The sequence below is a fragment of the Sceloporus occidentalis genome, unplaced genomic scaffold, assembly GCF_023333645.1.
Source record: "Sceloporus occidentalis isolate IW3139 unplaced genomic scaffold, rSceOcc1.0.p SCAF_6, whole genome shotgun sequence".
NCBI classification, from domain to species: Eukaryota; Metazoa; Chordata; class Lepidosauria; order Squamata; family Phrynosomatidae; genus Sceloporus; species Sceloporus occidentalis.
Genome location: NW_028316986.1, coordinates 134872425 through 134894391, shown reverse-complemented (window position 1 = coordinate 134894391; position 21967 = coordinate 134872425). Strand labels below are relative to the sequence as shown.

At 40.9% G+C, this 21967-nt stretch overlaps 1 protein-coding gene across 7 annotated transcripts in view; it reads right to left on the bottom strand.

The window, feature by feature from the left end:
- The window catches only part of MYT1L (myelin transcription factor 1 like), a 444499-nt gene that overhangs the window by 368083 nt on the left and 54449 nt on the right, over positions 1-21967 (bottom strand). The gene's annotated exons all lie outside the window — the stretch shown is intronic.

Here is a 21967-nt window from a genome sequence, read left to right as displayed (position 1 = left end):
TTGAGAACCATTTGGTTTCTCCATATTCTGTTCTCTTGTCCTAAGTACAGATTTCTCATCAGGACTATCATATGTGGTGGCACTCCTATGTCTTTAAGGGCATTCCATAGCTTTTCATATTGAAGGTCTTGCTATAGTCTATAAAACACATAATTCTTTGGTGTGTTCCATTAGCCATTGTATGTTTGCAATGTGGTCCCTAGTACCTCTTCCTTTTCTGAACCCTGCTTATACCTCTGGGATTTCTCTCTCCATGTATGGTTGGAGTCTGTGCTGAAGAATTCTGAGCATAATTTTGCTTGCATGGGAAATTAACACTATGCTCCTATAGTTGTTATGTTACAAGCACTTATTTTATCAGATTTTATGGGAGAGATGACAGAACTACATTCTATTTCATCGGACTATTCCATCAGCATTTTTAAAAATTGTTCTGTGGCAATTATCTTCTACCATTTGTTCTCTAATGTCATGCCACTATTATTTGTTTTCTACAAATTTGCCCTTATCAGAGTCCTTTCCATTCAATTGCCCTGAACTAGTTTCAAGCTGATCATATAAGCTTACTGAAGGAACCAAGACTACACATAATAAATAAACTAATCTTAGCAGTCAAGTTATTACACGCAGCCAACACTCACACAAACAGATTAAAAAAGAAATAAATAAAGTGATACTTAGGGATGATTTAGCATATGGTATTTATTGAAAAGGTTTCTGAGTTGGCTATCATTTTCTCCATCTACTCTATTTACCAATGGGCTGCCCTGGAGGACCGGAAGCTCCGCACCACTGAGCCCGACTCCCAGAGTGTCGCGGGGCGGAAGGACCGCCCCTTCCGCCCTGCGCACCAATAGGGAGCCGGGGCAAGCCCCAGTGCATACTGGGGCTTGTAGTTTTTGCTGCCTCTAGCGGCAAAACGGTCTGCCCGGCTAGCGGGCGACCGTTCTTTGTACCTGCAGTCCTTGACAGTCTAAATCAGGGGTAGGCAACCTTTTTGAGCCGGGGCCGGGTTGCTGTCCCTCAGACAACTGGGGGGCCGAAGCCAAAAAATAAATAATTAAACATTTTTTAATTAAATAAATAAATAAACCGGGATAAATGTAGGACAAAATTTTCAAATGGAGGGCACTTTTTAAATAAAAAATGGAGGACATGTGAAAAAATTTGCTGATTTTTAAAAAAATGTTAAGATAAATGCATGTTTCTGAGGCTTCTATAGACAGTTGCCCCACCATGCCCCTCGCGTGAGACGCCAAAGGCCCCGGCAGCAATCGGCGGCAGGACCGGGCTGGGGCCGGTCCCAAGGCCTCGCCGGGCCGCATCCGGCCCGCGGGCCGCAGGTTGCCTACCCCTGGTCTAAATGAAGTCAGGAGTTTGGCAAAAGCACTGGTTGGAGCTTTTCCATGCAGCACTTCAACTAGGAACCCAACTTCAATCCTCTTCTCACACACACACACACACACACACACACACACACACACACACCAATTTCCATTCAGGGAAGCAGTTTTCATCCAGTGCTGGCAATCCAATGACTTCATACAGGAAAAGGTTTGACATACATGGTAATCTCCACTTTTATTTGTGACTACATGCTTTTTGTACATTTCCCCACTGCTCTGCATGCTGCTGTGTTATACACATATTGTTATAGAAACTCTTTCTTCTAATACGTTTTCTTTTACTTGAAGAACTGCACTGCAAAATTCTGAGGAATGTGAATACCAAAGGATAAATAACTGTGTTCTGTTTTGTATATTGATTCAGGAAGTGCAAATTTGATAAGTTCTTACCAAAATGCAAACTGAATGAAATTCTCACCCATCCCTGGCTTTGACCCTAGTATCGCATTCCCTCTTTTCATGCTTTGATAGGAAATATCCCTGTGGCAGGCTCCCAGGAGAGCTAAAGCGTTAAATGCTGATAATGATATAAGACAATATAAAAGTTGTTAAGCTATTGGCTGACCATTTTACTGAACAGGCTGCTAGTTAACAAACCAGAAGGATCAACTCCTAGGGAGAAAATAGTTTAAAGAATAATTAGCAGTAAAGGAGTATGTGCCAATGAATGAGAGCAGATTGCACTTTAGAGCAGTCACAGAGAAGCAAAGGAAAAGCTGACAGCACATGGATATTACAGGACATCTCTTTAGGTATTTGATACAGAGCAATACATCAAATACATCAATACATGATGCAGAGCTCTTGACTTACAGAAACACCTGTTGTTTGTTGCTATCGGACTATCCATTTCTAAATACAGATATGACAAGAGACCAAAACCAGATATTGCTCCCACTTCCTGTAATTTTACATTTTAGTTTTATATTATGATTTTTTAAAACTTTTTTATTATACATTCTACAATAAGAAATAATAAGTGACTAAATAGTATGTATGATCGTCTAGACATCCACCTGAAATGAATTTCATTACATTCAATGCATCGTAAATAGAGGTGGGGAACTGATGACCTTCTGGATGTTATCACCAATCTAGGATATTGACTGGGGCTGATGGGAATTGGAATCCAAAAATAATTCAGAGTCATAGACTCTCCACACCTACAACCAATCAGCAGCAGCACCATACACACACACACACACACACACACACACACACACAGATAAATTAAAGTAAAGAGCTGAGTGTGCCTTCCAGTTGCCTGTCGACTTATGGGAACTCCAGGTAAGGAATACTCCAAGATGATTTTGCCAGTTCCTTCCTCTGGGATTTGTTGATGGTCTCCCATCCAAATACTAACCAGGGCTGATCCTGCTTAGCTCCTGAGATCAGACAGAATCTCAGGCCTGTTTTACCTACAAAATTATTTTTCATTCATGCAACCATGTTCAATAACTAAAGTTAAACTATGATGCTCAAACAATAAATATATGGGCCCAGCATATATTCCTACCCCTATATTGTTAGGAGCATATAAACAGTCTTAGGAAAGTGATCCTTTCACTGTCATTGCAATAACAACTATTCTCTCCAACTCCTTCTATATGAACTAGACAGCTAAAGAGGGTAGGGCCAGGGAAGTGGAAGTAAAATTCATGCTAGGTTAAAGAGAAGTACTTTTACCCAAATTGGCAAGAATCTGTTGGCAACACCCTCTGATGCAGAACTGTGCTATATTTAATTGCAAGAGGTGAAGAGATTCAAGCATTGCAGAGAACATAAATCCTAATGTTCACCCACAGGCAAAATTCCATGTGGGTGGATGCAGCACAAACAGTCTTACGTAACTCTCTGTCTGGGTGACGTATTCACAGCATCCTTCCAGACCAAAAGCAGTCATTTCTATTTCCTCCATAGATCCTAAATTTGCCCTTGACTGATCTTCTCAGCTTGCATCGAGACAGCAAAGTGTCTTATTGCTTTACAGGCTTTGTACAAAGAACCTCAATCCACTCAGGGTTCAAGCACATTTTATCTCTAAATCCAATAGTTCTAAGATTGTGTCTGCCAGATGCACACCAGCACATTAACACAGGAACACTGGCTATGCTACCCAGGGGATTTCTAGCACCTATCCCACAGAGAGCAAGAAATCAGGATGGGAGTGATTGTTCCAGATATATCCAATCCAAAACAGAAACATCCTCTCCAATATGATGTCTTTGAAATAGGACAAAGATATACTTTTCTTTTAAAGGTACGCATGGGAGTTATACAGACCAAACTTGTTACAGGTCAAGGGGATCAGAAAAGCCATCATCCTTTCACACAAGTTCCCAATCATATTCTTTGCTATCTTCAGAGACATTTAATTGCCGATTGCAGTCCTTTACTTGCTTTTCGCTTAGCTATTTTTACAACCCTATAATCTTTTACACCTTGTCCTATATACACTGTGGAGAATATTTCATCCATGCTTTAGACTAGCTATACTGTAATTCCTATGAAAAGGGTTGTTTTTCAGCCAGCCTGCTCATTTTTCAAGAATCTGTTTGCTCATTAAATGCTATGTTATTAAAATAGAAGGGCTGGCTACCTATCCCAAATTTATAAATCACAGAGACACTACATAACCAAATAAAGCAAATAAAATTTATTTTGCACAAAGAGAAACATTGCTTTCAAGATACTGATCATATAATACCTCATGATTGGCAGTGAAGTGTTTTATATATGGGAGCTTAAATGTGTTTCAGACTAATAATGTTAAGATATATATCCTAACTCATAAATTACTGGGAATTGTCTTAGACTTTTGCAATACATTTTTAAAAAGGAAAGGAACTTGGCTTTTTATTATTAGATGGTATTATAGCTCCTTCTGTTCCAAACAAGATTAATCACAGTGTATCGAAATATATACATACTGTAGTAAATACTTTAAGTATACAACTTCTGCATCTTCCATTTTATTTGACATACTGTGGTGAGCACCATTCTACATAATTCCAATACAATCACATTACATATCCCTCCTGATGACCAGAGAAGAGAGAGCTTGATAGAAACTGATAGAAATATGCTTTACTGTTTACACAGCCTAGTATACAGCTGTAGAAAACATCAGGGAACAAATAACTACTAGGAAGCAGCAGTAGCAGTGGTTGACACCAGTGGAAGACATTACAGAGACAACAGCAGTGGCGCCATAGCTAATGCTTATTAGTAGCACACAAAAGGAAGCAAAGGTGAGGTGTGAAACCCTCACTAAGAAAACCTTGTGATGAGGCAACCCAAAAGAAAACAAAAGGCAGGGCTCTAGTACACAGAGAGCTAAAAGGGAGAATCAGAAGGCAGTCACAAATGGAGAATGGCAAAGGGAACAACAGAACTCAAAAAGTCAGGAGGACAAACAGAAGATACGCAAAAATGAAAACAAGATTCAGAATTGTACTACACATACTATAGAAATATGGCATCTGCGAAGCATGAGCCAAGGGAAACTAGACATAGTAAAAAACAAAATGGAACATATGAACATAGCAATACTAGGGATGAATGAGTTAAAATAGACAAGAATGAATCACTTTGAGTCAGACAATTACACAGTGTACTTAGTCAAGAAATGAAACAAAAAGAAGGAATGGGGTAGCAATAGTAGTGAAGAGAGATGTAGCAACATTAGTGAAAGATTATAACACAAAGTCAGATCAAATCATGTCAATAATACTTCAAGGAAAAACTATAAACATTATCATAATCCAAGTACAGTAGGTCCTCTCCTTACGTGGGGGATCCGTTCCAGATCCCCCCGCGTCAGGGAAAATCCGCCTATGCTCAAGCCCCATAGGAAATAATGGGGCTCATGCATATGGCGGAGCTGCGCGCACGCACCACAGGAGCACACACCATTGTTTCCCTCCCCAAGCGGCTTCCGCATAAGATGGAAGCCACGTAAGATGCATCCGCGCAAGGCGCAGGCACACTGTATATGCACCAACCATCAAAGCAAAGGAAGAAGAAGTTGAGAGATTCTATGACAGACTCCAGAAGAAATTAACAACACACCAAATCAGGATTTCAAGGCAATCATAGGTCACTGGAATGCTAAAACAGAAAGCAAAGAATTATTAAAAACTGTAAGAAAATTCAGACTACGAACAAAAAAATGAGGTGGGACAGCTAGTGATAGAATTTTGTGAGGCCAACAATTTATTAATTAACCTTCTTTCTAGAACAAGAGAGGTGACTATACACATGGACATCAGATGCCAATACAAAAATCAAATAAACTACATAACTGAGAATAGAAGATGGAGAAGTTCTATCCTTGTGGCAAAAACAAGACCAGGTGCAGACTGCAGCACAGATAATGAACTACTTATATCAAAAATCATATTAAAGTTGAAGTAGAACATATAATCAGCCCACTAAAATACGATCTGCAGAACATCCCAACAGAATTGACAGAGAAAGTAAGGCCCGGTCTAGACAGGTGCGACAGGGCGCCCTCGTCACGTCTAAAGGGCAGCGCTTCTGGACGTCCCTCACCCCTCGCACATGATGAGGGTGTCAAAAGGGCACCGCCATCATTAAATGACGGACGCCTAGCGTCCGCATGTCACAGCACCATTGTGATGTCGCAAGTGCGCCATTGGCGCACTGTGGTATCATAATGGCGTCACAAGAAGAACCTGCTTTTTGCAGGTTCTTTTTGATCCGCAGGGAAGTCCCGCGGTCTGGAGGATGTAGCTTGCCCACAGACCAAAGCTGGGCACTGGGAGACCATCCTTTTTGGACGGTCTATCCCATGCCAATGATTTGCAGTATAATGGACCGGAAACCAGAAGAACTATGGTCAGAAGTTAGAGACATAATCAGGAAAGAATCTAGATAGACACATCTGTGACTAAAAAGAAAGAAAAGAAACAATGGCTAGATGAAATGCTTCAAGTAGTAAAGGAAAGATGAGAAGCAAAAGAAAAGGGAGACAGAACTAGAACCATGTATGCAATTGTACAATGACTAGTGTGTTAGGATAGAGAGAACTAATATAATAATGCAAAGAAATAGAATCCAACACAAAAAAGGCAAAACAAGAGATTTGTTCCACAAGATCTGTGAGTTCAAAGGAAAATTCAAGCCTACAGTGGGGACAATCTATAATCAGAAGAGGAACATATTACAAGTTCAAGATGAAATAAAAAGATGATGAAACCAATGCATGGAAGAGCTATAAAAAAAGAGATGAAAGGATGAATGGCATGATGAATGGCAAGAAGAATCATACGAACACGAACTCCAAATCTTGGAAAGTGAAGTGAAAGCTCCACTTAATGCAATTTAAAAAACCCCACTAATCACCTGGAACAGATGATATTCCAATGGAACTGCTACAAGCCACACAGATAGGGTCAACTTCAGTTCTGACTAAAATCAGCCAAAAAATATAGAAAACAAGACAGTGGCCAACAGATTGGAAAAGATCAATATACATTCCCATATACAAAAAAATTCAAAATTCTGCAGCAGAGACTCCTATCATATATGGAGTGAGAAATTCCAGAGGTGCAAGCTGGATACAGAAAAGGAAGAAGCACTTGAGATTTTTCACTCCATATATGGTAGGAGTCTCTGCTGCAGAATTTTGAGCATGACTTTTCTTATATCAATATCTTGTACAGTCTGCCCTCCCCATACGTGGGGGATCCGTTCCGGACCACCCCCAACCCCACCCCGGTGTATAGGGAAAAGAGAATATGCCCCATAGGAAGTCCCCATAGGAAATAATGGGGTGCGTGCTCATGGTGGCACAGGGGGCACACAGCGCAAGTTGTTGAAATTACTAATAGTTGAAAATAAAAAGAATTAAAGGAAAAATCATACAGGAGAAAGAAAAATATAATGATGTTAGTCAGAAGCCTACATTTTGTCAAGATATTGTGGTAGTGGTGGTGGTGGTGGTGGTTCTCAGTTAAGATAGCATGCAAGGATATCCATGAAGGCAACCTACACCTCCTTCTGGCCATGTGGCTTCTGGGACAGAACATGTCGTAAAGTCCAGGAAATAAATTTTAAATTCCATTAGCAACACAAATAGATACTTCCTTTGAGATCCTGGTTGTCTCTGTCTTTTGCAAGGCTACGAACAACAATATCTTTTGCAAGGCTACGAACAACAATATCCTATGACTAACTTTATCATATTTTTCTTTCTCCTATATGATTTTAACACTTTTGTTTGATGAAGAAGCCAGTGGAGTTCTGAAAGCTTGCAACATGTATTTTGCAGATCTGTAATATTTCAGCTAAAAGTAAAAACCCAGGTGAATTTGTAGCATCCTGCTCAGGTTAAGCAGGAACTGAGAGATGTTGCTAAAATTGATAAGATGTGCAACAGTTTCAATGGGAGAAATTATTATTAAACCTATATGGTACTGATACCTTGGGCCAAGAAAGAGAGATCCGTAACTGACACTTGCACAGGAAGCTACAATTAGAACAGAATACGGAGAAATATAACAATTCCCAATTGGAAAGGAGGTCAGACAAGGATGCATTCTGTCACCCTATTTGTTCAATTTGTATGCAGAAAACATCATAGACGGAGCAAGTTTATACTTGGAGGAAGGAGAAGTGAAGACTGGAGGAAGGAATATCAACAATCTAAGATATGTAGACAACATCATGCAGAAAAGCAACAAATAACAATTACTAAAGAAGGAAAAAGAAGAAAGTGCTAAGGCAGGCTCACTGCTAAACATTAAGAAAACAAAAATAATGACCATGGAGGATTTACATATATTCAACCCTGATGATGAGGAAATTGAAATAGTTAAAGATTTCCTATACCTAAGATCAATCATTGATCAGAATGGAGACTGCAGTCAAGAACTTAGAAGAAAATTGGGACTGGGCAGGGCAGCTATGAAAGAACTAGGCAAGACCCTTAAGTGCAAAGACATAAGACTGAACTTGAAAGTTTGGATTATCCAAGCCATACTATTTCCTATCAGTATATACAGATGCAAAAGCAAGATAGTGAAGAAAACTGATAAAAAAGAAAATCAATCCATTTGAAATGTGGTGCTGGAGAAGAGTGCTGAGGACTACCAAAAAGATAAAACAAGTCGGTTCTAGTACAGTTCAAGCCTGAGCTATCCCTGGAAGCCAAAATGAGTACATTGATGCTGTTGTACTTCGGCCACAGCATGAGAAGACATTACTTACTATGAAAGATAATAATGCCAGGAAAAGTGGAGGGCAGTAGAAAGAGATCACATACCAGATGGGTAGACACCATCAAGGAGGCCACAGGCCTGAGCCTGCAGGACCTGGGCAAAGAAGTTGAGAATAAGATGTCATGGAAATGTCTCATTCACAGGGTCGTCATCAGTCAAAGTTGACTCAAAGGCAGTTAACAACAACAAAAATTGACACCTTGGACAACAGGGCTGAACTGTTAGCAAATCTAAGTATTTTGAAGCTGTTGTGTGGAAGGAAATACAAATAAAGAAAACACAAAGGTCTAGGAAACACAAATTAAGTAACAGGTAAGGACTGGAAAATGAATCGTTCTCTGGGCAGTGGCATCTCTGTATCGTGTGGTGTGTGGGAGGGGGGCTTTGGCGGGGTAGAGCTTCTGGGGCAGGGTTTCTGGGCAGGGCTTACAGGGGCAGCACATACTCCTTCCCAATGTGTTGCCCGGTCCTTTTCCTGATGAGGAAAAGGACAGGATGGCATGCAAAGGGCTTGGGGACGGCCATGCATGTGGGGCCAGTGTGGGGAGAATGCACATGGAGGGGAGGGCCTGACTGGGTGTCACTCCTCTTCTGGGATGTTACCTGGTGTGGACTGCACCATCGCAACCCCCCTAGTGATGCCATTGTCTTCAGGTGTTACAAAACAGCAACATCCACCATTCTTTTCCACTGGCTATGCTGGCTAGGGCTGAGAGGAGCTGCAATCCAGTAACATCTGAATGGCAACTCTGGTGGGTAAAGTGAGGCCGCAGGCTGCATGTGGCCAACAAAGATGTTTTTGAAACCCCCAGTGCTGCCAGAGTCCACAGACTTTCTAGTCAAAAAACAGGGCTGTAACGATTTACCTTTTAAATAAATTGTACATCTTCCTTGTTGTTTAACATTAAAAAATGACTACTTTTGAGACGTGAACTTCCAAGCACTTTGGATTTTATTTTTTTCCCCCAGTAGTCCATGTTACCCAGGCCCAAAAGTGGCCCCTGTAGTTGCCCACCTCTGCTGTAAGTAATTTTTTAGATGTATTTTTCCAAGCTCTGACTAAAAGTTATCATATCCATGTTTCTCTACTATAGAATGCTTTCTATTTAACGAGTCTCACTAATCTATACAGCTTGCCAAGTTTAATGCAAGGTGGAGTTCTTGTACTTTTCATGTTTAGGTAGCAGCAAGAATTTCAAAGAGCTACAGCATAAGCTCATCCCATTTTACTCTCTCCAGACCATGCAAAGTACATTAAGATGAGACACAGTTATTGCTGACATTCCTAAGCCTTGCCACTGAGGAAAAAATTGTATCCAGGTTTTTATCCTCCACTACACCATCGTGGCATCTTCTTCTGGTGAGGGACACAGACCTGAGCTAGCTCTCCCCTTCCGTGCCACTACCAAAACCAAGGAAACTCTGATCTGTACTGTATCTTGCATTCTCACTTAAAAGGGAGAAGCAATTAAGCAGAAGCCTATATAGTTTACTCTTGGTGGGAAAAATTTTTTGGCAGAAATGAATAGGGTCCCATAGGTATGTTTCTTTAATTTATATTTTACATTTGGATTTTGGATGTGAGTGCAAACTCAGCATACTCTGTTAATAGGAATATATGCAAGCATTATTCAAGTATCATCCCTGACTTACAATTCTATGTGCTGGCCCTTTAACACTGAAATCCCAACATACCCAAGGTGTTCTGTCAAATAAGATGGCAGAAACGCCACATGGATATTTCAGGTTCTTTTTGGTGCCAAGAGGTACTCTCACTGTTCTTATCTTTCCTAACAGCCAAGCCAGCTTCTTCAAGCCTCCTGCAGATCGCACCACCCTGAGGATTTCATGCTAATTAGCACACTTATTTGCATATGGTGAAACTGTTTTATGGATGTCTCATAGCACCTCAGTTTATTACAGCTTCTGTGAGCCAATGCAATGAGTTTCAATCATGGTCCCTTTAATTAATATTTGGGTTGTACTGAAACTGTACCATGTAATAAGTGTTTAAATATGAGATAGGTATAATCCTTTGATTCCATGATTCCTGTGATCCCTTTCATCTTGCAGATCTAGATGGAACGGGCAGTGTGGTGTGGGTGAACCCTGAGAGCTATTTGAGTCCAATACTTCTTCAACTAAAATGTTTTTCCCCCAAGACATGAAAGCTGCATATCCATCTTTATTCAGTTACCTTGTTATATATTTTGATGCAATTCCAACTGAATATCAGTCCTATATTAATGTTTTAGCAGCCAAAGTATCAGCAAAAAACAGACTTTAGAATCTTGCTCATCTTATTTAATCTCAGAGAGATGTTTTATTGGCTACAGAAACACCTGGATCCCAGAACAAAGTCCAACACCAAAACAGAAAATAAGGAGAAATATAAAATATAGAAGTCAGTGTAGCAGAAAGAAAAAGAAAAATAAGAGGGGGAAAAATGAATGGATAAACAAATAAATGAACAACATTTACAGACACAGACACACACAGTAAAATCTATATCTGAACCAAATTTATTACCACTCTAGTCACCAAGGATGAAATCAGAATATGTCTAAACACAGTCATTTAACAGGATTTCATAGCCAGCTACCAAAAGCTCAGAGAGCAGGGGAGAGGGGGGTGAGAGGAAGAGAAATGGGGTATAACCCAGTCAGCTATCCTAAATTGTAAGGGCATGTAAGAAAACCAGACAGAAAAATGAGAATGAAAAAGCTGAGCAAATTGTCAGGAAGGAGGCAGACTAAAGGTCACAATGGTAGATGAGCAAGTGCAAAAGAGCTTGAGATGAGAAATAGAATTGGATTGGGAGATGGCTAAAAATCATTGAAAGTGACAGAATATGGGATGATAAGGTCCTGCTTTCTAGAACAAAACAATACGCTAGCCTTACAATCTAGATATTACTTAAGACATAGCAATGAAGCTTTTATCAATTGTTATGCAAGACGTTTGGGACACTTTCAAAACTGACTGCAAGTTCCAGTGAAGCTCGCAAGCTATTATATTTTGACTACTGTTCATACTTCAGAAACTATTTTCCTGCTTGGTACTCAAAATGAGCATAAGCATAAAACAGCAAACCTGTTTTGTTTTTTCATCACTGTGCGATAACTTTCAAAAGTCACTTCAGTGACTTCAACTTCTAGCATTGTCTAGGTAGTATAGACAATAATGAGGAATGACAGGAGTTTGAAGGGCTGAACAATTCCCACTTTTGATTCAGATTGTCAGATCTTTAATATTTGAAGAAGGTTTCTTCAGAAGCATTCATATTACTATTATTTCCTTTAGAGAAACAGGGACACACACACCTCTTATTGAGAGATTTATCCCTCCTTGGACTCAGTAGCCCTTCCTTCCCTGTTAGTTAAAAAAAAAGCCAAATCAAAAGGGTAAAAATCAACCTCTGTGCAAAGTTGGCCAAATTTCACTGAAACATTCAACCTCAATGAATATGGTTGGTCGCTGTTAGGTGGATTAGTAATTGGTTGGCCGACCAAATCCAAAAGGCGCTCAGCAATGGCTCCTCTTCATCCTAGAGAGAAGTGACCATTGGGGTGCCACAGGGTTCTGTCCTGGGATCAGTGCTATTCAAAATCTTTATCAATGACTTGGATGGGTCATGCTCATCAAATTTGCAGATGACACCAAATTAGGAGGAATAGTTAATACCCCAGAGGACCGAACCAACATTCAAAATGATCTTAATAGTTTAGAAAGTTGGGCCAAACTAACAAAATGAATTTTAACATGCAGAAATGTAAGGTACTGCACTTAGGGCAAAAAAAATGAAATGCATAGATATAGGATGGGGAACACCTAGCTTAACGAGACTACATGTGAAAGAGATCTGGGAGTCCTAGTAGACCACAAGTTGACAATGAGTCAACAGTGTGATGGGACAGATAAAAAGGCCAATATGATTCTAGGCTGCATCAATAGATGTATAGTGACTATATCAAGGGAAGTAATAGAGCCACTTTGATCAGGCTCCACCTGGAATATTGTGTCCAGTTCTGGGCACCACAATTCCAAAAAGGATGTTGAGAAGTTGAAGTGTGTCCAAAGCAGGGCAACCAAAATGATGAAGCGTCTGGAAACCATGCCCTATGAGGAAAGACTTAGGGAGCTGAGAATGTTTATCCTGGAGTAGAGATGGTTAAGAGGTGATATGATAGCCCTGTTCAGGTATTTGAAGGGGTGTCATATTGAGGATGGAGCAAGCTTGTTTTCTGCTGCTGCAGAGAATAGGTCACAGAGCAATGGATGCAAACTGCAGGAAAAGAGATTCCACCTTAACATTAAGAGGAACTTCCTGACAGGGCTGTTTGATAGTGGAACACACTCCCTCAGAATGTAGTGGAGTCTTCTTCCTTAGAGGTCTTTAAACAGAGGCTGGATGGCCATCTGTTGGGGATGCTTTGATTGAGAGTTCCTGCATGGCAGGGGTTGGACTGGCTGGCCCTTTGGTCTTTTCCAACTCTACGATTCTATGATTCTATTTGACTAAGCACCATGTACAGGCCCTAAAACTGCAAGCCATTCAACAAACTGATGACAGACAGTCCTCCATACCCATGGATCCTTTACTCACAGATTCAAATATCCATGGCTTAAAAATATTTTAAAAAATATATAAATTCCAAAAAGCATACCTTGATTTTGATATTTTCTATAAGAGACAACCTTTTACTATCCATTGTGTTTAATGGAACTTGAACATCCACAGATTTTGGCATCCAAGGAGAGTCCTGGAACCAAATCCCAGCAGGATACCAAGGGCTTATTGTACAACCAACTTCAGCCTCAAAACTTCTCATGTTTATGTCTTAATATACTATCATAATATCCTACTGTGCCCACTTGCACTCACTGAAGATCTGCTGGACAACAATGTGAACATGAAACTACAGTGGAAAAATCTACTTGAAAGTTTTTTTTATCCACTAGTATTTATCATCCTCATTTCAAGTATGAGCCAAGAATCCACGTAGATCCTACTTAGATGTTGACTGTTAGAGTGTCAAGCAGCTTAGTCATCTTAGCCATACATATGGAAAATCCACCCAAACCATTCAGAAGACTTTTGGAAGAGACCCTACACCCTCACAAGACAACAGTGTCATGGTAGTCTCCACATTCAAATTACATCCCTCTTGTTCAGTAGAGAAAATAAAATGAGGAATGTGTCCTGCTACATGGGCCGATAACACAGGGATCAACGGAGATGTGAACTCGTGAAGGGAAGTACAGGCTGTCTAATTGAAGGATAGAAAGGAAGAGAGAACAGACTTAAGGTGCCTATGCCCTTTTCTCTATGCCTGGTGTGTGAGTGTGGAAAGGAAAATATTGTTATTTATTTATTTTATATTCTTGCCTTCCTCTCACTACAGGTCCCAAGGCAGCATGCAAAACTTAAAAACAACAGTCTAATTTGGGGGGGGGGGGGGGGGGTGTTGATCCTCTCAATACAAAAGTTACAATTCAATTGTTCTAAACTTGATTTAAAACACAAAAATAGAAATTAACAACATTATAAGGTAATTAATAGATGGGCCAGGACAAGGAAGCTAACCCTCCCTCAAAGTTTCTTGCCAAATTATAAGAACAGTGGACTGAACCCAACAGTTCAAAAAAAGAAAGATAGCATTTGCTGGCTGCTCCCAAATCTGCAAAAACATATTTGGGATGTTCAAATCAGTCAGTCAGTTTTACAGTTAACAAACCATAAAGCAAAATTTATTGTTGTTGTTGTTGTTGCTACTATTATTTTTTAAAAACAGAGAAAAAGCAACCAAAACATCCCAACTATTATATACATCTTACACACCTATCAACAAAAGTGTGAACACTCCATATTGGGAAGTAAGAACAAACTGTATTAAAATAAAACAGTGGGGTATAATTAAGTGCAAATAAAGACATTTAAAGAAAAAGATTTGTAAAATATGTTTAAAATTCATTACAAAACAAATACGATTAAAACAGATAAAATATTTGACCTAAATATATATTAAAACTGTGAAGCCATATTACTAATAAACAAACTTTAATATTCCTCCTACTCCTGGAACATATGGTTCCCATTTAGTACGTAAAGTCTAAATATCAAGTCGTGAAGAGATCACGGAGATTACCGCACTAGGGTAAAAGCGTTCCCCAATGCATTCTCACGGGCACGAGCCTGGAGCGTGATGAGAACCAGAACGCTAGTTTACCGCACGGCGGAACGCTGCCGTCGCCGCCGGGCATTCCCATCGGGTTCCAAATGTGTTCCCAATGTGTTCCAGGGATGCCATTTCTGGGAACGGTTTTGAACCGTTCCCAGAAATGGTGTCCCTGGAACACATTTGGAACGCCCGGCGGTGACGGCGGCATTCCGCCGTGTGGTAAACTAGCCCGTGAGAACGCATTGGGGAACGCTTTTACCCTAGTGCGGTAATCTCTCATTTCTTAAATGTGCATTTCGTACAACAAATACAGAAATCCAAAGTGTAGACCAACATCAACCTCTGGTCCCACCCCACCCTAACCACAATTAATTTTTTTTTTACTGAATCTGTCATCCTGTGTTCCAGGGACATAGGTAGACAAACTTGCCAGACTTATAGGCTTACCAGGAAAACCCCATGATAGGGTCACCAGAAATGACTTGAAGTCACACAGCAACAAAAATAGGCTCCCCTCTCATTGCCTACTGGTTTGTGCCTTAAACAAGATAGGAACAACCCTAAACTTGTAAAGTTTGCCTCCATGACCTCTAGAGAGCAATAGGAGGACATTTCCCTTTTAAAAAAAATAAGAAGGTTGTGGGATATTTGCTTACCCCAGCACAGACAAAGAAGCAAAACATTTTAAATTGCAGCATAATGTCTTGCTGTGGTATTAGATGAAAAGCAACTGAAATAAAAATAGGGAGTCTGTCTTGATTATGAACATTGCACGAGCAGGGCTCCCTCCAAAACTCTCAGCTTAGTTCTAGACTCTGAACACCTGTATGCAAGCATATAACAATCAATATGTCTGAATTGCACAGATCGTGAAGAAAAGTTCTCATAAGCAGGAAACTTTGGGCTGTAATTTTACAACAGTAAATGTTTGTTAATAACTTTACAGCACAATGCAAAGTCACAATACACATTTGGATATGAAGGTGCCAGCCCCAAATAGCCACTTTGTCAAGAAAAAATTACATTTTCCGCCTCCCCTTCCAAATATTGGAAAACAAGAACAAAATACGAGGGGTTTATTTATTTAACCAAAGGCTCATTGTGGGTAAACTCCAAAACTATTTTGAACATCATGAAGCCATAAATTACCTTTCTGGATACCACTGTATTTTCTTTCAAAATGAAAAGTGACGATTAATGCCTCTAAACATGTCCCTTACCACACAGAGCATAAAAAGAAGGATGAGAGAAGGGTTTTAAAAGGAATGTGGCAGCAGCTTTAAGACTAATTGGTTTTTATTTTAGCATCAGCTTTTGTGAATATAAACCCATTTCTTCAGTTGCAGTACAGAGTGGTATTAAAACCTCAGCTTATAAAACATACTGAGATACCCTGTGAGGCAAGATTTCTTTGAAAACCTGTCTCACATTTTATCACAGTGTGCCACAGGTATCTGGAGGAAATAGACAGAAGCTCCTCCTTGCCTTTCTCTTGCCTTCCAGGACAGAAAAGGTTTGGGAAGAGGAGGGATCAGGGTCTCCAAGTCTCGTGCTCCTTTGAGCAAGTCCGTGACCCTCTGGGAGTCTCACCACACTGTTTGAGAACCACTGCTCCAGCTCCTTATCACAAATAGTTAGTAGGCTATTTTTTCCATCAGACAAAAGCACTCTTTAGAGTGAAGACATACAAATGGAACAATCTAGACCTTGGTATTTCTTGTTTAACTATCAAACAATATATAAATGGACAAAACAGCTTCAATTAAAGACCAAATACAATTACAAGCACACACTTCTCGGAATGCCTTTTAGTAGAAATTACCTTTCTGGATATCATCATGCTTTTATTCCATATAAAAGCCTTCTTCCATTTCCACTCCCCATCTCAGCAGAAGTTCCTGCCTGCTTTTTGCTCTTTCATAACTAAGCAACCATTACACACACACAACAAAATTCTTACAGTACACACTACGGTTTGCACAACACAGACAATATAATTTCAGATAGAGAAATGCAGAAAATGCTGGGGGTGGATGTGTGAATTTTGTACAGAATAGGATCCCAACTACAAAGATTCTCATCAGTCCAGCTTTCTTCTCAGAGACTGCATCCACACTGGAGAAATACTCCAGTTTGACACCACTTTAACTGCCATGGCTCAGTGCGGTAGAATTCTGGGAACTGTAGTTTTGTGACACATTTAGCCTTCCCTGTCAGTGACCTCTAGTGCCACAATAAACCATAATTTAATATTTCACAGTATTGAACCATGGCAGTTAAAGTACAGTAGTGTCAAACCAGCTTATTTCTGCAGTGTGGATGCAGGCAGAGTTTCCTGACCTCCATGAAACACATTGTTGACCATTTTTATGACATTCTTGAATAATTTTTTCATCCCTTCCCCCCACAGATGACGTTATCAAATCAGACTTGGAAATGGAGCTGTGCTAAGCTGACTCCTGACTGCTGCCAAGCACTGAGGTGAGGACCATGTTGGAAGAGATATTGGCTACCTCTTCCTGGGGGAAAAAGTTCATAAATGATCCTGATATGCCCACATATATCACTAAAGGAATTCCATCCATTATATAAAATACACATGCATATGTTTGTGCATACATGCATACACATACATGCACACAAACATATATTCTTGAACCTAGCATCTGTAAAGTCATTGCTTATAAATAAAGGTATAACATCCTCTGACTACTGAACAATGGTGGGTAGGGTTTTTTTCAAAGGTTGGAAGGTAAGACTAGCCTTTGCTACAAATAAGACACTATAGGTTCTAATCATACTGACTACGAGTCAAGTTCCACATTCTCTGCACAGGATGGGGGGGAGGGGGAATCTTCCTTGCTCATAGCTGTGTTGTTCCTTGACAGCACATGTTTTAATCTATAATAATTCTCAGGAAATAACAGATAGGAAGGTCAGCTCCTCAGATCTTCACAAAAGGTGAAAAATACAGTTCAAGATGAACAAGCATAACAACTTTTGCATTGTAACCCCATGCATTATCTTCGTTCTATTTACAGTCGACCCTCCTTATATGCGGATTTGCCGTGCGTGGATTTGAGCATACGCGCATGGCAAACCCGGAAGTTGTCCCCAATGGCAGCGTGCGTGTACACACACCACCATTGGGAACAAAAGTCCCTGTCCGCCCTTCCCCTCCTCCCCAACCCTTCTTTCCCTCTCTCCCTCCCTCCCTCCTTCCCTACTTACCTTTTCTTCACCGGCACCGCGGAACCTCCTCTTTGCTGCCGCCGCCGCCTAAACCTCCTTGCCGCCATAACCGAGGGAAAGGCCGGGTGGGGGTTTTGGAGGCCAAGAAGCCTCCAGCCTGCCACCTGGCCCTTCCACGGAGGTGGTGGTGGTAGCGGTGGCAGCAGCAATGGAGAGGAGGTGGAGGACCAGCGTCAGAGGCCTCCTCAGCGCCTCGGCTTGTACGCCTCCGCTGCCACCACCGCAGAAGGGTCTCCAATATCCTCTCGGCCTCCAATATCCCCACACAGCCCTTCCACGGCAGCAGCGGTGGAGGCGAGGAAAAGGTAAGTAGGGAGGGAGGGAGGGAAAGAAAGAGTTGGGGAGGAGGGGAGGACAGGGACTTTTGTCCCCAGTGGCGGGGCGTGTGCACGTGCGCCTCCATTGGGGACAATGGGACTTGAGCATATGCGTATTTTGGTATACGTGGGAGGGGGGGTTACGGAACAGATCCCCCATGTATACCAAGGGCGAACTGTATTTCCTTTTTAGGAAAGTGGAACACACTCCCTCAGAAAATGGTGGAGTCTCCTTCCTTGGAGGTCTTTAAATAGAGGCTGAATGGCCATCTGTCAGGGATATATGCGGGCGAATTATACGCTGCTTTCAGCATAGTGGAAGGAGTGCTGGAAGGAGTAATGGCACACGCGCCTGTGGCATATGCATGCCGCTGCACCGCTACATGCATGACCACCATTACTTCTAATGGGGCTCAAGCATATACAGAATTTCCTTTACGCGGGGAGGTCCAGAACAGATCCCCCGCATAAAAGAAGGGACCATTATAATTTAACTTAATGAAATTGGATTTTATTTGGAAATTATAGGCGGGTTACAGACCACCTATTTGGGGCGGGCTTTACCCGCCCCTTTCCCCGGTGTATCTGGGCCTCAGGTGCCAGAACGACAGCCGCTGAGGCCCCGATCCACCGCTTTCCAGGCTGTGGGGAAGCGGCAAAACGCCGCTTCCCCGCAGCCTGAAAAGGGGTGTCCTTGGGGCTTCAAGCCCCAAGGACACCCCGCGGCGGCGGGGAGGGGGAGAAAGGGGCCGCTTGGCTCCTTTCTCCCTTGCTTCGCTGGGCACAGCCGTATGAAGGCTGCGCCCAGCGAAGCAAAGCGGCGCTGCAAACCAGGAAGGAGCTCCGAAACGGAGCTCCTTCCTGGTTCGCGCTAAGGGCGCTCTAGGCGCCCTGGTGCGGAGCGAGGACATCACGTCCGTGCCGCCCTGTATAGAGGCAGCGCGGCCGTGACGTCCTGATGACGGCGGCCATCTGGAACGGCCGCCGTCATTTTTTACACGCAGAGCGCGTATTAGGGTTAGGGAGGTGCAGAAGCACCGCACCTCCCTAACCCTAGTACGCGCTCTGCGCGTACTTTCATGGCGGTGTATAACCCGCCATACTCCCAAATTTAAATCTCTATAGTCTGCTACTTCTGGCCATAATCTTTTTTCATTGAATCAATGTGCCTATGTGTTAACTTACCATTCAACAAATGATTCAGTGGGTCTACTATAGTTGAGATTAACCAACAGGATTCCAGCACAGTGAACTTCACCATATAATACTCTACAAGCACTCTCTTTTTCCTGTACAGCCAACAAAGACATAAAGAAATTACTTTTAAATCAGCAAAAATCAAAGTCAAAATAAAACCCTTACAGAGTTGCGAAGATGATGGAGAGAGCTGGCATGGCTTAGTTGTTTGAGTATTGAATTCCAAGACCAGGGTTCAGTTCTGAACTCAGCCATGAAACCCATTGGGTGACCTTGTGTAAAATCACATATTCTCAGCCTTAGGGGAAGGCAATGGCAAACCTCCTCTGAAGAAATCTTGTCAAGAAAGCCCTGTGATAGGTTCACCTTAGAGTTGCCATAAGTTGGAAACAACTTGAAGGCATGCAACAAGAGAAGATGGAGCAAATAAAAAAAAACCTTCATCAAGAATCCTGAATATAGTACAGAAGCACAAGTAAACCATCAACTGCAATTATTAAGGAAAACACAAGACACACCCCCAGGAGCGAACACAGAATGAGTAAAGAAGTGATAGAGCCTAAGGATGAGAACCTTGCAAGAGGGACAGATTGGCATTGAGAAAGAACTACTGAAAAGAATTTTGAAACATCTTATTTAGGGATTAGCTTTTAGATTTAAGGTGATGCTGTCACTAAGCCATATCACAGGTCAAAGACACACATTGCTACATAAGAGTGTTAAGCATGTGTTTCTGCCATACTCAGTGGACTGTTCCACATTATGGGAAACTTGGGCTTTGATGCAAATGACTCGTGGAAGTAGCAGGTGACAGAGTTTTTCTTCCATACTCTCAGTTTCATTGAATTGTAAAATATACTACACCATTCATCTGCATTGCAACTTTCTTAGAAAAATGTTCTAGACTGACAAGTCTACATCAAGCCCAGTGTTAAATATGCACAGTTCTATGGAGTAATACTACTTGATTGTGTATCCTGACTGCTCAGCTAGATGACAAAAGATAAAAGACTTTTAATATGAAGCAGCCCATTAGATGATTTCGCCTGAATAATTTCCTATACATAATACAAAGTACTTGAGGAAGTTAATATGGTTACCACAGAAGACTTTGTGAAAACAATGAGCTCTCTTTTTAGTTTGTTTACTTATTCAGTGGTTATAACTGATGCATTAAAAAGCAATTTGTGACCAATTGGTTACAGCTAAGCTGCCCCAGGTCCTGAAAGGTCATCTTCTTTATAATACATGTGTGAAGTCCCAAAGAATTAGCTAGTCAAGTGATTTTGTTTTGCATAAGAACTGCTTTTCTCATTCCAAATCCGATTAGAAAATTACCCATTTATTTCTGGGTTTTTTTTAAAAGATATAAATTAGGTTTACCTGGTTCAAAAAAAAACCCTATAACTTTTAGGCTTAAAATCAATGGTGATTATTGATTGATTGATTGTCCATCTCCTCCTTGCTCAATAGCAAAAGTGGCTATAAGTGCAAATCTGAGCACAGTAAATCAACTTGCATTACTAAGAAATTATTTAACCTTTTATTTGTCAAATCTCTGTAGATAATTAAATTTAAAAAAAACAAAATGAGAATTTATGTTCTGAAGAACTAAAATGAAGGAATCTGTACAAAACCTCACAATATTGGGGTACTTATTAATCATTCATGATAATCTGGTTATCTATTTTATAATTTCTTTAATTGTGGCTTTAGTTTGACAGCCAAGGACATAGATACTATTGCAGACATGGTCCTGCAAATTCTCACTGTCCTGGGAAATGCCCAGTTTCCTACTTGCCTATGGATTAAAACAGCACAACTGTTTAAAGCCGGGGATGCTTGAATCCATGGATAAAGAATCTGTGGATACGGATATGACAGTACTTAATACATATTTGCAAAGAAAAAAAGTTTTAGGCCTCACAAATATTTTATCAAGCTTGATATATTTTATTACCAGCAATAGGTAACCAAGTTAAGTGTGGGTACAGCTTGATTATTAGAGTATGGTTACGTATTGCTAGCATTAGATAACCATGCTCTTATCATCAAGCTGTCCAGCTTGGTCATACTGAATATTTGGACCAGCAATCAGTTTCTGTACAGGTCTTCCTCCTGATCATTCTGTTAACTTCATGTCCTCTACCCACACCATTTATTTGCAATCTATGTTGCAGGAGTTACTTTTTTAAATCCCTCAATTTTTCCACACTTTTTATTAAGTTCTCATATCCATACCTAACTGCATTACTGACACATTTATATATTTCTGCCCTTCCAATGACTGCATACTGAAGCAGCTTTGAATAATGTAATGCTACATTATGGGCCTTTAGTAGGCTTCATTTTTTCCATAACTGAGGGGG